This window comes from Haliotis rufescens, unplaced genomic scaffold, assembly GCF_023055435.1.
Source record: "Haliotis rufescens isolate VD_foot unplaced genomic scaffold, xgHalRufe1.0.p SCAF_6, whole genome shotgun sequence".
NCBI classification, from domain to species: domain Eukaryota; kingdom Metazoa; phylum Mollusca; class Gastropoda; order Lepetellida; family Haliotidae; genus Haliotis; species Haliotis rufescens.
The window spans coordinates 14719068-14737815 of NW_025964334.1; positions in this window are offsets into that span (position 1 = coordinate 14719068).

Here is an 18748-nt window from a genome sequence, read left to right on the forward strand (position 1 = left end):
TATCAAACAGTGATGATACCAGGTGTTCGCATAAAGGTGAGCGAATCCAGTCCCACCGATGGCAGCCGCCAGAAAAATAACAAATCCATCCATGTTTCCCATTTACCTATAAAACTTCATTGCTTGTATTGAACATCAATTGGCTTAAATAATGATCGCGTTAAAGGTAAATTCCACTCCTCAAACCAGTCAATCCAGGTTCTGATCAGTGTATTTTGTTCTTGGTTAGAATCACCACAGTCGTGCTAGTTATTTTCACCAACATCGTGAACGTCTGAGACCTGCATCAGTTCGGGCTCTCCTCCCACACCAAGCTGTGATACAACTCGAATACCGTTAACTAACTCACTCTATTGATTGATGTGACGCAGTAACAGTTTGTAAAATGGTCTTCCAGAGCAACGAGGAAGCTGAGACATTACCCATCCCAGCGTTTCAGCAGAAACATTGACCCTGACGTGAGATATTGTCTCCACCAAGGATCGCCCAACATTAACTCGGCACGCTGCGATACTGTTTGTTTGTTTGTTGTTTAACGCCGCACTCAGCAATATTACAGTTATATGACGGCGGTCGCTGTGATACCGTTTAAACCAGCTTAAACCCATACTTCGTTCACATTAAACCAAACTGGAAACGCCACAAAAATCAAGGAGCGAGGTCGGTAAGATATGAAAATGAAACAGAAAAACATTTATCCCAGCATTCGTTCAAATAACAATGAAAACAGATTTATCTATTAAAAGTCAACAAGCATTACGTTATTGGTAGGGGGTACTTTAAAACAAGATAACGTCTTTATCAAAATGATTGGCGGTTTGAAAAAATGACCTGGACATTAATCTCAGTTAAATCCGCAAATGACAGCCTTATAAAGCTGAAGAAGTTTCTATCACTTCGTCCATTAAAGAGAGTCAGGAAATATAGAAACAAGGTCAAAGGGCACCACATGTTACAATGAGTACAGTGTCATTTGTTGATGTCGCAGCATGCTAGAGATAAACTCTCAACCAATCACAGACCGCTTCCCAATTACATCCTGGTACCATATCCATATAGAGTTTTGGAGTTCTTTGTTAACTACACAATACGGCATTGTCAGAACAAGCTGTTTGGCTCCCATGAGTGGTCATAATGGGGAATAATTAGACACCTAGAGTGGCCCGACGGTGAGATGTGAGGCCTGGGAGTAGAGGATTTTTTATCGAATAAACATGTCACCCTAAACAAACAGGGTTTTTTTAATGTCTATCCGGATCGCCACTCTTTGTCGGAAAATTGAATGACACCTGTTGAAATAATATGATAATGAATAACACAGTGTCTCAAATGGTTGTTTTGTATGTCTTAATTAGTATAAGCATGACCGATTAAGGGTAGCTTCTGTCTTATAAAAGTTAAAGTTACTTTTTATTAGGTTTACTTTCAAACTTCAAATGCGGATGTTTGGGCAATTTCAGATGAGTAAAGATAACACATTTTATCCTCCTCTTAAAAAATTAAATAAAAACTAAGGTTTGGATTCCGGTTCGTGTTGAGACGAAATGTGTTCGAAGTATACTCATAGTGATCATTAATCCAAGTATATTTTTAAAAAAACTTTCGAAGCATCCCCAACATGACATGACAACTCTTGGTCCTACAGCATGTAGAATTGACGCTGAAATGGTGGTGACAGAGATGACGATACATATCGTTCACAAGAAGGTTTGTTAAAAATATATTGTCATGAATAAAAAAACATATCTTTTCTTAATTCTTTTTTTAATGAGAAACATACTGAACATGTACTCTTAAGAGGTATGAACTTTACATTTGTATGCAAACGACACGCCTTTGTTAAGCGTCGTCTTCTTATCCAACCAGACATGGTTAAGGGCTAGGATGTCAAAATCGTCGTCAAAAACATCCGATAATGTTCCGATATCAAGGTATACTGTTAAGAGAAAACAGTTATACCTAGACAACAGTAGTTGTAACAAATTAATAAGGACGATGATCACTGACGATGAACACTGAGGCATTAGTGTGCTTTGGGAATAGCCATCAAACACTGAGGCACTAGTGTGCTTTGGGAATAGCAATAAAACACTGAAGTACTAGTGTGCTTTGGGAATAGCGATCAAACACTGAGGTACTAGTGTGCTTTGGGAATGGCGATCAAACACTGAGGAACTAGTGCGCTTTGGGAATGGTGATCAAACACTGAGGTACTAGTGTGCTTTGGGAATGGCGATCGAACACTGAGGTACTAGTGCGCTTTGGGAATAGCAATAAAACACTGAGGCACTAGTGTGCTTTGGGAATAGCGATCAAACACTGAGGAACTAGTGTGCTTTGGGAATGGCGATCAAACACTGAGGAACTAGTGCGCTTTGGGAATGGTGATCAAACACTGAGGTACTAGTGCGCTTTGGGAATGGCGATCAAATACTGAGGCACCAATGTGCTTTGGGAATAGCGATCAAACACCGAGGCACCAGTGCGCTTTGCAGATGGCGATCAAACACTGAGGCATTAGTATGCTTGGGGAACAGCAATAAAACACTGAGGCACTAGTTGGCTTTGGGAATGACATTGGTCAATTTTCAAGCTGTTGACAAAACCTGATGATTGTCAAGGCGTGAAGTCTTATTTTCAAGATGATGGGGAAATGCAGTTCCAAATATCCCGCATCATTCAGTCCATCTCGTCTGGCATCGCGCAGTTATATCAGATTTGTTAATTTGTTCCGTAACGCAGAAATTACAGCATTCCAGTTGTTTGACGACGGCTTGTAAATAACCTTGTCAGGACCAGACAATTCAGTGACTTGACATTGTGAGCAGCGATCTACTTCGCCATCACCAAGGCAACTAAGCCTGACCACTTCATCCATGATGTCATCCCTCACGACCAGTATCGGTTGATGGGTGTTTTCTAACCTGGAGTGAGTGAGTGAGTATGGTTTTACGCCGCTTTTAGCAATATTCCAGCAATATCACGGCGGGGGACACCAGAAATAGGCTTCACACATTGTACCCATTCTAACCTGGACCACCACGGGGAGGTGTAACGGCTACTGAATGTGTGAGTGAAAGTTATATTAGTCTGAAATTTATCCACTATTATACGATGTCCGGCAACATAGTCAGCCTTGACCAACCAAACCAATGTTTGAAATAACAAGCAGTGACCCACGTGGTACAATAAGACTCAATCGAACACATCGTAACTATCCGATCCACTTTTTTTCTCATTCATGACCTTCATGGTTACATATTGTTTACAAAGGTTTCATATATAACTCTTGTATTTTCTCCCAAAACTGATGTAATGAACTCTAATGACTATTTATTCGATTGACACAAATTTGACACAAATTCGATCGCTTCGCTAAAGTGCCCACAAGACATTTCATACAAAATAACATTATCTTTCCAAAAAAGTGTAAGCGGTTTTTTGGAGTGTCTTTAACACTTGCTCTGGCTTACGAACTAATAAATTAAACGAATTTTTCCTGACATACCATCATATTACACACTCTTTCTAACATGTTATGCGATGTTGAAATCCTCTTTATCTAAACGGAAAACCTTGCATTGTGTCCTGTGTGAGACAAGCCCCAACCCCAGCGTGCCATCAATCAAAGAAGCAGATGGTCTCCGACAAGATAGGCCTCGCATGTAATCTGCAGATCTTATAAAGCGACCAACTGCTTGCAGGCAACTGTTGTGCAGATCATATTCAAACTAATTAAGCGGTAATGAATATTTATTCAATAAAGGCGAGAATACGTCAAAAGGGGAGGGCGGGGGGCGTTAGTAGTAGAGTAATGCTTGAAGCTCTAAAAAGGGGGTGTAAATGTGCATGCAGAATAATGCATTCAATTATAGTAAATATCATATTTTTGCATGTTTAAATAAGATAAATACAATGATTGATAATGTTGTTATTATCCGTGTATAATTTAATATAATGTATAAGGAAACATACACCAAGAGAATCATTTGTTTCACATGACATGACATCCGCGATTGCATAATCTGAAGATAACTGAAAATTGACAATTAACTGAAAAGCAAAAATACTAATATTTCACGGGAGCCTAAGTTTTTTATTTATCCGTTTTTTTTCTTTAGCTTTTAAGCAAGTCCGAGGCGCGTACATTATTCTGAGGCTGTCTATTAAACATCCTTCTGTAGTCAGTCCAACTCGATTTGGATCTCAAGGACATGAGTAACAGGTAATCCGACAGGCATACCATCGTCCAACCGGTTTTAAGTTTGGCAATACTTTTGAAAACTAAAATCTAACCAGCAGCGGGATTGTTTTACAAACAAATGCAAAAAAGATAACACTTATAATATAGTCTTGCTTCCAAGGGCTGTTTAAATATTCCTGGGTATCAAGGTGATCCACAAAGACATGCTTATGATATAGTCGGAATCGTACGATGGAATGGGTGAGTGGGTGCGTATAGTTTTACGCCGCTATTAGCAATATTCCAGTACCATCACGGCGGGGGACATCAAAAATGGGCTTCACACATTGTACCCATGAGAGGAATTGAACCCGGCGTGACAATCGAACGCTGTATATGACTTAATTTCAAAAGGTTCTTTGTGAAAACTATTGACTCGTATATGTTTCAAAAACCTAACGCGAAGTTCTGTCAATGAATAGTGAAACACAATATTATGTAATAGTTATGCTGTTTATCTTCAAAGGCACCTGTGCAATCCGATGCGGACATGATGCCACCGTCTCCGGGGCTCATTTCAAGTACCTGTTACCGTCATATTATATGTTTGGTAACACGTGCTGCAAAATTGCCTGTGGTTCTTTGTTCCAAAAAGGAAGTATATCAGTCAGATTCTCGATTTCTTTGTGTTTTTCTTTTGTTTGTTGGAGATTTAAAAAGGGAAGTTCCGTGATGCGCAGGTTTCGTGTTCTAGACGAGACTTAGACCACTTCGTCTGTTTATGCCTCAATAAAGAATGCATGGTTCAACAAGCGGACTGCATTCATTTGTCAAAAGGAAAATGCGGTGGCATGTGTCATAATTGGATCTATAAATATGTAAAAAGATATTTCCAAATTGATGCTAATCTGAGGTGTCGTTTAGGTTTGTCTGATGTATTTTTGACATTGTGTCCCGATGATATACACACGTCATTACTCCAGTTGAGGGATTTTGAAAGCGCGTCATATCATCAATGGTTCAACCTATGGTTACATAATCCTGTCACTGGCATGAAACATATGTCATTTGTACTCACTGGCATTAAAACTACAATGGTGAGGTGAAATTGGGTTTAACGTCGCGTCCAAGATTATTACACTTATATAGCGACGTGCATGAACGTGTGTGTGTGTGTGTGTGTGTGTGTGTGTGTGTGTGTGGCTGCTTGTAATAGTCCGGACTGATGCCGATTTATAGTGCTAGCTCACTGAGATACCATGCCGCAGTTTAACATGAATACCCCACTCAGACACAGCATACCGACTCCGAACTGACCAGTCCTTGTTTTAGCAACTTAAATGCCGAGCGCCAGACAGGGTAGCAACAAGTACCATCTTTTAACGTCTTTTGGTATGACTCGGCTGGGGGTCGAACCCCGGACCTTCCGCTCTCTGGGCGGACTCTCTACCACTAGACCACGGAGGAGGTCTAAAACTACAATGAACTAGTGTGATATCATACACTTTGTGATCAATGAACTAGTGTGAGCCGATAAACTGACCCGTGAAGATCCGTGGTAGAATAGGTCTATAGCAACCCATAGGTGTCGTAAAAGGCGACCATGCTTGTCATGAGAGGCGACTAACGGGACCGGGTGGTCAGGCTCGCTGACTTGGTTGATACATGTCATCGATCCCAATTACGTGGATCGATGCTCATGATGTCAATCACTAGATTGTCTGGTCACAGACAGCCGTCATATCGCTGAGATATTGCTGAGTACGGCGTTAAACAACAAATAAACACACAAACAATGAATTAGTGAGATACGATACACTTTGTATTCAATGAATTTGTGTCATGCGATACACTCTGTGTACAATGAACTAGTGCCATGCGATACACTTGGTGTTCAATGAACTAGTGTCATGCGATACACTTTGTGTACGATGAACTAGTGCCATGCGATACACTTGGTGTTCAATGATAAATACGCTATAATTATTTATGAGAATGAGTAAGTGAATGGTCTTTAACGCCCCAGCCATTACAAAACGGCATGTAAACGATCGAGTCTGGACCAGGCTAACCAGTGACTGAAAGCATGAACAACAGCTCATGCCATCGGGGCACTTTGACACGCAAATCAGTGGGCCCTACCACCTTGTCCAATGCAGTCGCTTCTCACCTCAAGCATAGACAACTTGGGACCCTTTATATTCCAGCATCCCTATGTGTGTATCCGTGACAAAATTAGAAGGTAGTCATTTGTAAACGGTAAAGAAAAGTCACTTTGTGCACATACAGTAAACTACGTTTATAACGAACACGCTTATAACGAACTGCCCGATATAACGAACTTATATTTTAGTCCCTGTCATGTGTTGTATATATGCTGTACATATGCTTATTACGAACTACGGTTATTACGAACTAAACTTAGTGGTCCCTTTGAGTTCCTTATAACCGCAGTTTACTGTATTTAAATACTGGTACAGTGATATGGTACACAGAAATGACAGTTGTGTATAGTACTCGGATGAGTTGTCACTTGTGTCACTCAGAATGGTTGATAAGGGGTTGGACGGTCACTTGTGTCACTAAGAATGGGAAGCTACCGCGTGGACGGTCACTTGTGTTACTAGGAATGGAGGGTAATCAGGTAGAGACGGCCACTTGTGTCGCTTGGAATGGAGAGTTATCGGGTGGACTGTCACTTGTGTCACTAGGAATAAAGAGTAATCAGGTTTACGGTCACTTGTGTTTCTAGGAATGAAGGGTAATCGGGTGGAGTGTCACTTGTGTCGCTAAAAATGGTTAGTAATCGGGTGGACGGTCACTTTTGTCACTAGGAATTAAGAGTAATCGGGTGGACGTCACTTGTGTTGCTAGGAATGGAGGGTAATCGGGTGGACGGTCACTTGTGTCACTAAGAATGGTTAGTAATCGGGTGGACGGTCACTTGTGTAACTAGGGATAAAGAGTAATCGGGTGGACGGTCACTTGTGTAACTAGAGATAAAGAGTAATCGGGTGGACGGTCACTCGTGTGGCTACGCGTGGTTAGTTAGGCCGTACTCTGGTACAGATTCTCACATATTAACGAAAGACTATTGCGTATGACATGTTTTTCCTTTTTCAAAGTATTAACCGTCTTGACTGTCACATGTAAACCTATACACGGACATCAGTACCTGTTATGGACGATGTGGATTGTCTTCGAGTTATAGTGTCACCCTTGTCAGCAATGTGCCTCAATACCCAGCTCAAACACTACTTCCGCTGTACTTACTTGGCTTCTCACCCGTTAATCCTGTTAATATCGTTATATTGATGGGTTTGTACTTAAATCCTACATGTGTAAACATATCAGTACATGGTGTGAGATATACATATTAGTACTTGCAATTATATTAAAGTTTACAGGCCAAACCAATTGAAACACACACACACACCATCCCCATCGCTACTACCCCCCCCCCCCCCACCCCCTCCTACCCCCTTACCCCACCCCCCACCCCCACCCCACCCCACACACACACACACATGGACCAAGCTTTTATTTCGAGACAAACGTTAGTCTGTGTTTGGCTGTAGACGGCCCCTATAACAACATTTACTCACTCACTCATTCAATTCGATGTCTTGCAACAATCTAAAATCTCCCTCACGATCTAAAACCTACCTCTGTGACCGAACGTCTGAACTCTATCTAGGCTTATAGTCATGACCTACAGATTCTGTAGCGTTGTCATGTCACGTGTACCCGTCGCGAGGCTATATTGTAATTTCAGGTGTCTCCGAGACACAAGATTAGCTTGGAGTGGCGTATTTACATGGGTGGTTGTTTAATGTACACACAGGCTCACAGTGCAGATGTGAACGTGATGTACGCGGCACTGTTTGGTGAGGTGAAATGGGGTTTAACGTCGCGTCCAAGATTATTGCACTTATATAGCGACGTACATGCATGTGTGTGTGTGTGTGGCTGCTTGTACTAGTCCGGACTGATGCCGATTTATAGTGCTAGCTCACTGAGATACCATGCCGCAGTTAAACATGAATACCCCACTCAGACACAGTATACTGACTCCGAGCCGACCAGTCCTTGTTTTAGCCCCTTAATGTCGAGCGCCAGACAGGGTAACAACAAGTACCATCTTTTAACGTCTTTTGGTATGACGCGGCCGGGGATCGAACCCCGTACCTTCCGCTCTCCGGGCGGACGCTCTACCACTAGACCACGGAGGCGGCACGGTACTGTTTGGTCGTTTATATGGACACATTTGTGGAGATTCGCTGCAGACAGGGGTGTGAGCAAGTAACTTGCAATGGCAGTATACTTACGTTATTTTGATGTTGTAGATTTTCCGTTTGTTTGCGACAAGGATAATCATATATTTAAGACCGACAAATGTTTATTTTTTCAATGATAATAATGAATATAATAATAATATTTACGTCGTATCCACGCTTGAAGAGAGATCGCGGCGTTACAATGACTTGGGCAGACAGACAGACAGACGGACACTTACAGGAGACTGAGATGAGTCAGAGTTACATGAATATGTACAATGTACACACATTTTCATTGTCTTCCATAATAACCAATACTAGACATGTTTGTACTATTAACCACTAGGCTAGCCCTACGCCCCTAAAACTTCAGTGGGTCAAATCGTGAATTTCAATATTGAATATATGATCGAGCAACCGAAGAAATAAAAATGTCTTTTTTTACTAGCGCCCATACATCACATCTATCGACACCTACCACCCCCCCCCCCACGCCCCCCCCCCTCATCCCCCCCCCCCGCCCCTAGTACACACACACACACACACACACACACACAGTCGTCTAAGGCCCGGCGATTCGCTGAGCAGAGTTGCGTCCCTTATGCGTGGCAGTAACCTATGATCGTGGGTTCGAATCTCGGTTTGTCTGTAGATGTGTTTAGGTGTGTTAGCACCATACTCGTGCTTGTGGGTTTCACCAAAGAAGGTTAACGTCTAGACCTGAATTAACTCGGGTTTTCCTTCGACATTCCGTTTAAAGCATCGTTAGACTCACTCACTTGCGCACGTTCGATTCCCAGTATCAATCGTTACAGACAGCCTCCTTTCTTATACACATTCACGCCCTACTCAACCATACCACACCAAACACTCGGGCGGTCGGGTAGCCTAGTGGTTAAAGCGTTCGCTCGTCACGCCGAAGACCCGGGTTCGATTCCCGACATGGGTACAATGTGTGAAGCCCGTTTCTGGTGTCCTCCGCCGTGATATTGCTGGAATATTGCTAAAAGTGGCGTAAAACCATACTCACTCACTCACACCAAACACTCCCTACCACACCCACACCCCACCACAAATTCAAGCGTTATAGATACCACGAACCGCCGGTAGGAAATTCCACGTGTTTTACTCGGCGTGGTCAAATCTAAAATGTCGATTAGTCAAAAGTTTAAACCGTTTCTGTTTTGACCTAGGCGTCAGTGAATTTCCTCAGTTATTTTCCCGATGTTTTCAACTTATTGTTATTTACAGGCTGTCGTGATATAACTGTAGCAGTGTGTTAAAACAATATATTTACTCACGTCATGATATATCTGATGTGTCGTCAAATTTGATATGTTTATACTTGTCTTACATAAAAAACATTGTGTATTCTACACAAGCCTGTTTCAGTAAGGGTTTGAGAAAGCACAGTCGTGGTGACACAAAGCACCTGTTTATTCAAGAGCTATATATAGAAAACTATTTTATTGTCGTCACCTCTTTGGTTATCTGTACGACGCAACATTGTGTGTAGCGATGAAAACAGTTTGTTTACACGGCTGTGGTCTTAATGTAAATAAAGGATTGTACTTGGTGCACCGTTTGCAGTCCTCTCTGAAAAATAGGAGTCAACAAGCATTTGAGTCGATGGTCTTCTCTCTGGCTATAATCCGAGTTACACATAAAATTATGAGAAAAATACACATTTTATAGTGCTTATAAGTGACCAACTCCCCCATACCACATAACGCACGCAGATGGACAAACTGTACATACTTTCTTCTTACAAATCATATATAATATATTTGGAAGTTCTCTAGGCGTTGGGTCACACTGATACTTGAAATATATCACAACACTAAAACTAACTAACTTTTTTATATCGATAATCAACAAATTGATACGAAAACCAAACGCTAGACTAATACATAGCATAGATGGATCCAGAGGAGGGGTCCAGACCCCACCCCATCCTCCCACCACCCCCCATCCCCACCCTTCACCCCCACCCCTTTGGAAAACCGAATGTAGTATGGTGTAGGGAGTAAATTTGCCTGAGAAAGGATATTGATATTTTGGAGTCCTCCCTTGTATTGTTTGTTTGTTTGTTGTTTAACGCCGGACTCAGCAATATTCCAGTCAATGACGGCGGTCTGTAAAGTAATCGAGCCTGGACCAGACAATCAAGTGATTGACATCAGGAGCATCGATGTAAAAATGCTGGATCCGCCCTTGTATAGTCTGTGAAACCTTGTATTGTCTAATTCATTTCTTTTTCTCTAAAACAAAGACAGTTAATTTTCCTCATGTTAATTTCCAATGTGGAAAAGTTCGAGCTGGCTAGACCTGGCAAGACTTGCTTTTATATAAACATAGATTGGTTTTGTTTCCATAAAATATATCTATTTCACAGTCATAATGCAGGACTAACCAAACGGACATTGCTTCGCGAACTGATTCATTCATCTAGGATTTGTGAAAAAACCTTATGATTACATCATGCACCCCAACCAAAAAATGGTTTTACGCACTTCTCATACGCCTGATGTTTCAGATGTTCATACACACACGTTATAACGATCTTTTGAACAAACATGAATGAATAATTCATCACATTAAGAAATCTTTATTTGCGTGAGTATGTGAGAGAAATATATCATAGACCTCTAGTTGAACTGACTGATTGGTCGTGAGTTCAAACTCAAACAGGGGCGGTGGGGTAGCCTAGTGGTTAAAATCGTTCGCTCGTCACGCTGAAGGCCCGGGTTCGATTCCCGAAATGGGTACAATGAGTGAAGCCCAAATAATATGATCTCTATTTGATTAAAAAAATTCGGAACACAATTGCACTTTTCAACTAGCCCAGTGTGTTCATCCCTTATAACATTACATTCAACATCAGAGCAATATACACTGTAATCATACTAGGTCGATCTACCGGTAAGACAGATTCCTTCTATACGACCCAAGCGAGCAGGGCTGTCAGCCCTAATTACGTTGAACTTGCAAACCCAGACCTGACTTGTTTACATCGCATCGCCCGACAATCCTGGCTGAAACTTATCGGGCAAGTCCAAGGTGAAGGACGCAGACGGGGAATCCCCTTCTGCGGAGCGTAAACACGTGGTTGGGTAGTTTTCCATGCCACGTCGCGTATACAAATAGCATTGAGTTGAGGCAATGTGCTCGTTGTTTCGCAATGCTCTCGTACTATACAATTATGAAAGGAACATCAAACACGCTGCGTATTTAAAACTTTGAATACTGTTTAGTCAAGGTTTGTTAAGCTTGTACCAAATTAGAACATGTTAAGTTGGGCTTCAGAATATAAATATATCGTTTGAGGAAGTTGACAATTTCGTTACGAATTGCAAATAAATCTCATCGAATAAATACTTTATTAAGCATTTGAAAGGCATTTAGAAGTGATACACATAAGGAAGAGAATTTATGGATGTCTTCTTCTTTATGATGAGGAGTATATGCTCACTCCTTCATCAGGTGAATGCCTTAAATACTATATTGTTTTCAGTGTTTGATTGGTAACCTATCGAGAGGCGATTATGTTCAGATAGTCACTGATATCCGGTTATGTGGAAAGTAAAAATTAGGCGCACTGTGTGATGGGGAAATAGAGAGGAGTTAATTCGGATTAATGGATTTTTCTGAGGCAAAGTCAGCACTACTACAACGCTATCGATATTTTCGGGGTACCGTGATCGCAATCGCTAAGGACGTACATTATAAACACCCGATCCTCGCTTTACAACAGGTGGGGCTCCTTGGGATCTAGTCTTCTCAAGAATCTTCACAGAGACACACAGTCAGCAAACATTGGATATACAACAAGCGGGTACATATGCCCAACGCAGGGGTATAGAATTGGCTCTAATCTCTGAGCGACCGCCTCCGTGGTCTAGTGGTAGAGCGTCCGCCCGGAGAGCGGAAGGTCCGGGGTTCGATCCCCGGCCGCGTCAAACCAAAAGACGTTAAAAGATGGTACTTGTTGTTACCCTGTCTGGCGCTCGACATTAAGGGGCTAAAACAAGGACTGGTCGGCTCGGAGTCAGTATACTGTGTCTGAGTGGGGTATTCATGTTAAACTGCGGCATGGTATCTCAGTGGGCTAGCACTATAAATCGGCATCAGTCCGGACTGGTACACACAGCAGCCACACACACACACATACACGTGCATGCACGTCGCTATATAAGTGCAATAATCTTGGACGCGACGTTAAACCCAATTTCACCTCTAATCTCTGAACAGTGGCGACAATGTTCCTTATCAAGTAAATAGCGTACGTCGGGTATGACGAACCGCGAACATTACGATACCCGGAGCTGAGTGAGTGAGTTGCGTTTAACGCCGCTTTGAACAGTATTAGTTATATCACGGCGTGTCAGCTTAATGTGGGAGGAAAACCTGATGGCCCTGTCCGTTCCACTGCTTTAGAGTAACTTGCACCTAGCGTGTAAAGACAGTTAGTACGCTGTCATACGTCGAGCTGTCATCGCAAACCTATGATTTTGGGTATCCATATATGTTCGCCGTATATGTAACGCATGTCTAACGTATTAAGAGCGTATCACTGACTTATACATAACCTATGACAGCGTATAAAAGCGTATCGCCAGTGTGTGTCTGGCGTGTTCAACGTATGACCAGCGTATGAGTAACGGCGGAGGGGACAAGTGCCCCAAACGGACCCCGCGGTGGTATAACTAGTAGTGTACACCCATTCATCAAATTACTTCATTCAAGCAGTAGTCTTCGTCGAATACGCCATATAATTTGGATGTATACGTTAGGCATACGTCAGAAGGTTACGCATGCGTTATCAATACGTTAGGTGTACAGTTTCACCTTCAGCCAACTTATGTCGACGTATATCAGCGTATAGGTAACGTATATCTGCAAACGTATGTAGAGCGTACCTCTAACGTATGCCTAACGTATAATTCATACGTTCCCATTCGCCGAAAATTTTGTGCATGCACAAAAATGATTTTAAGCCTCGGCGTACTACAATGTATACCAGCGTACTTTTAACGAAAACAACTTACACCTAACTTATCCATAGCGTGTTTCACCGTTGCCGGCGTTTTGGCAAAAATTCTCATAGGTCCCCATACGTTACTGCTATACGTTGTTGTGTGACAGGGCCATGAAGTGATACAGGCCTTGGGGGTTTACCGCTGTCGTAAAACCCACGAACACGGGACATAATCGGGGCGTTCTAAAGTTGAAGACTTGAAGTATTGAAGTATTGAAGTATCACAGAAGGTTAGAGACGATTCTGTTCTCTGATGCTGATGTCTTCAAGTGAGATGTACACGCTGGACCATCAATAGAGACAGGGTTGGTTCGTAGAGTATTTTGGATGGGAACTTTTGTTAAGGATTTTTTGCTGGAAACAGAATGTGTTTTCGGCCACTGCTTGAAAACAAACACTTTATTTTTTGCAAGGAAGAGCCGAACCCGTTTATCACTTTGTCAGGACAGCAAGCAGGCCCAGCGAAAACAATTGTCTTTTTTAAATAATGTTTCAGAACTCTGCACCGAGAACTCTGTGACCACTGAATTAACCGTGCCTGAGTGAGTGAGTGAGTGAGTATGGGTTTACTCGTCTTTTAGCAACATTCCCGCAATATCACGGCAGGGGACATTAGGATGGGCTTCATACATTGTACCCATGTCTGGAATCGAATCTTCGGCGTGACGAGCGAACGCTTTAACCACTAGGCTACCCGACTACCTATAACCGTGCCTCAGGTTGGCTTTTCTTGAGTGTACACTCATTATAGTATTAATATTATATACTTACATATACTACTCCACTTTACGGATATTTTTATCTTTCCATGATACCAAAAATGATTTTCATTTGTCAAGTGCATACAGAATGACATACTTAATTACCCCTATCAAAACCTGAGTAGAAGTCATGCATATTGCCGCAAGGTTATGAGGATGCAGGTCCCGGATGTAAATAAAGCTGTCACCAAAAGCTGAAATTAAAAAAAATTAAAAAATTAAACCGGAGTTCGCTCAAATGGGACATACTTGAATTTTGAGTGGGGACAATAAAGGAATCATGGCCGTACTCTTTTGAAGAACATACATCTTGCAATTGCCATGCCATCAGAGGCGGAACCATCGTTTTATAAATGCGTGGGATGTGGGTTCACATTATCGAATCCTACCTTCAGAAACGTGTGTTGGGGTGGGTCGGTTAATGGGTGTTGAGGCGGGGCGCATGTCTCGTACCGTAACCTTCAGAGTAAGTGTATATGTGAGTGAGTGAGTGAGTGAGTGCGTGAGGTTTTAGGCCGCTTTTAGCAATATTCCAGCAATATCACGGCGGGGGACACCAGAAATTGTACACACAGTGTACCGATTTCGGGAATCGAACCCGGGTCTTCGGCGTGACGAGGGACGCTTTAACCCGTGTCTGTGTGTTCAGGGGTAGGGAGGGACTTTTTTTCAAAGGGAGATACGCTAGCCCCACTGAGGAAAGGTCACACGTGTGTGCAGTTACCTTGGTAATGAAGCTTGGTTGATACTTGTCAACATGTCCATTATTAAGGACGTCAGGAAACAAGATTGACCAGCAATTCCTTCATCCCGATGTTTCGTCACGATGTCTGTCTCAGATAACAAAATGTACAATAATGATGTTACACGTATTTATCGGGACGCGCCCCACGCACGATCTCGGAAAATGCGCTCAAATGGCAGACTTAACGCTGGCAACGTTATCTCGGCGTGACCACCTGGCTTCTTTCCTTGTGTGATATCTCATTGCCCATTTGGGATATGTCCCGTGACTAAATTCTTAGAGTTTTGGTGTGTCTTCTGAACTCTTTATTAACACGCTGATGAATAAAAGTGGCTTTCACAGCTAAATCATATCATTTTATGTTTTGACATCCATTCTGAACGGATACGGTGTTAGGTCTTGAAAAACTAATAGAACGTTGATTATCATCTAATTGAAAACATATACACGATCGTCATGGTGAGCAATAATACCTTTTACTATCAAATGCGATTTTGATGAAAGTTGATAACAGTCAAGATTGTCAGAGTTTAACTTAGAGTTATCTTTCCTTGCGAAACGGGGCGGTCGGGTAGCCTAGTGGTTAAAGCGTTCGCTCGTCACGCCGAAGACCCGGGTTCGATTCCCGACATGGGTACATTGTGTGAAGCCAATTTCTGGTGTCCCCCGCCGTGATATTGCTGGAATATTGCTAAACGCGGCGTAAAACAATACTTACTCACTCACTCCTTGCGAAACAATACCTGCATGTTTCTGTGCGAGTATAAATAATAAGGAAAAATATAATCTATGACCTCATTATTTTGAAAATATACTTGCATATATTTACTTAAATTTAATGGAAGCTTGGAGTTGACAATATACATGTATTAAAACACGTACTCATCTACAAATTTGACGTCATTTCAACTCTCAACTTTCAGGGTCACACGCCTGTCTCAATCCTTTTCTGCGACGCTTTTCGAAGAGAAGAGTTGTGTTCCCTTTTGATTGCGAGGATACTATGATAGTGGGCTCGAATCCCGGTTCGCCCTGATTATGTTTTTCGATTTCCCAGCACCATACCCGTGCTCGTGGGTTTCACCAAACGGTAAACGCCAAGGTCTGCGTCACTGCTCCTATATAAACCTTACACGCTGAATGTAGGGAATTTGTTACCAACCCCTGGTTTGTGTGATCAGCGGTGGATTAGTGTCATTGTGACAGACCTGAAGTGATTGATTGTGAGTGAGTGAGTGAGTGAATGAATGTTGGTTTACACGTACCACAGCCACACCATTCCAGGTTTAACACAACGGCCTATATGACCGCCTCCGTGGTCTAGTGGTAGAGCGTCCGCCCGAAGAGCGGAAGGTCCGGGGTTCGATCCCCGGCCGCGTCATACCAAAAGACGGTAAAAGATGGTACTTGTTGTTACCCTGTAAGGCGCTCGATTTAGGGGTTAAAGCAAGGACTGGTCAGTTCGGAGTCAGTATACTGTGTCTGAGTGGGGTATTCATGTTAAACTGCGGCATGGTATCTCAGTGAGCTAGCGCTATAAATCGGCATCAGTCCGGTCTAGTACAAGCAGCCACACACACACACACACACACACGTGCATGCACGTCGCTATATAAGTGCAATAATCTTGGACGCGACGTTAAACCCAATTTCAACTCACCTCACAACGGCCTATGAAAAGCAACCATGTCCCAGACAGGTCTATGGTGGTATACCCATGAGCACCGGCCCACACAGTCAGGGCACGATGATTCTCAATCACAGGGCTTTCTGACGTCATGGAAATGGTCTCTACGCTTATATTTATTGACCACTCCACTTATTTATTGATCCTATATAATAGCATAATACGTCCAGCAGTAGAATATGGCGGACTCGTCAAACCCGAGTCTCCTCGAAACGGTCTGATTGTAGCCGCATGGTTATTGTATCGAAGTACGTATGTACCCTGATGGGACTCCGAGGTGGAACTGATCCCAGTAAGCTACGATTTTCTTACTTAATAAATCAGGCGGGGGATGTGGTTGACTGCATCTCCGTGAGTCCTGAATGCGTGATCTATTTAGGGGCGTTTTATTTCGCCAATTTATGAGCATAATATATTTCACACCCCTGTGGTGAGACTGGGGTGTTCCCTAACACAGTGTCGCAAGTTATTATTCTTGATATCTGAGTAAGATGGTTTCAACCTGTCTGTAAAGAGAATGTGTGCTGACTGAGTACATGCAAAACAAAGAGCCAGCTTGGCTTGGCTTATACCAGGAAGGACACCAGAACTATAATTATTCAATCTGTTCTAACCACGAATAATACATAAACGTTACACACAGAATAACAGACACTAAAAAACAGACATTGAACAAAAATACAATAAATATGTACAATGGTTGCATCTGTCACATTTTCAACAAAAGAAAACAAATATAATTGAACCTTATCAAGGGCCTTGACAGTACTTTAAGGGGGCGGTTTCATGAAAAAATGGTAATGTATTTGGGGAGCCATGAAAAATATTTGGATCCGTAAAATGGGGAGTTGGGGGGTTGGTCAGTCCTAATATGATACAGTCCTAAAACCAAACGAAACTCCACCCCCACCCCCACACTGGATTGCCTGGTCCAGACTTGATTATTTACAGACCGCCGTCATATAGCATCAATATTGCTGAGTGTGGGGTTAAAGAACAAACAAACTATTTAACAACAAAACCCGTGAAGATCTGAGTTAGAATAGATCTTCAGAAACCCATGTGTGTCGTAAGAGGAGAATCTGCTTGTCGTAAGAGGCGACGTAAGAGGTGGTCAGACTCGCTGACTTGGTTGATGCATGTCATCGTAACCCAATTGCGCAGATCGAAGCTCATGATGTCAATCACTGGATTGTCTGGTGTGGACTCGATTATTTACAGACCGCCGTCATATAGCGGGAATATTGCTGAGTGCGGCGTTAAACAACTGGCAAACAAACAATAATTTTAAAAAGGCATGATCACATGATCCTTTCATAAGTAAGGGATACAACTCTACACTGCCCTCCCTTTAACTGTAGTATTAAATAGGAGTATTTAAACACCTATCTAGACGTACCATCTGATCAAACAATTATTATATTGTGAAAAGGTAAAAACCATAACATAATCCTTTGATCATATTGTTATTTGCTATTGTATTAACAAATATGATGTCAGTTAGCCTTTTCGGTATATTTGTGTACTATTTATGCGCACAGCTAGATGGCTAATCTCTCATACAGACTCGAAACAAATATATTCAATAATGCCCATGCAAGCCTATTATAGCTGTCACGTCTAGATTACTGCAATATCTGAGTTTTGGGGCTCCTTTTAATAATAGTTATTTCGATCATTTTATAACTGTTTCCTCTGTAACATATTTTCATTTCAGAGAGAGGAAGTTAGTCCACACGATGTGATCCGTATTAATGAAACCGTGATACAATACACAATCAAGAGACCGTCACTTTTAGGCCAACCACTGCTACGGGTCTAGGAAACATGATACAGTACAATGGACAGTTTGAAGGACCAATAAGGCTGGGTTCACATTCAGGATGAAATAATCGTTTCTCTCGGGAAGTACCAGGGAGTCTCTTGGTAACTGATCAATTCTTCAGCATCATGCTGGTCTCCTTAAAATATTAAATGATGCTCTAATGCGTACCGGATCGTTAAGGGATTTCTGTTGTGGTTTTTATACTGACATTAGTATGCATTGTTAACGATAG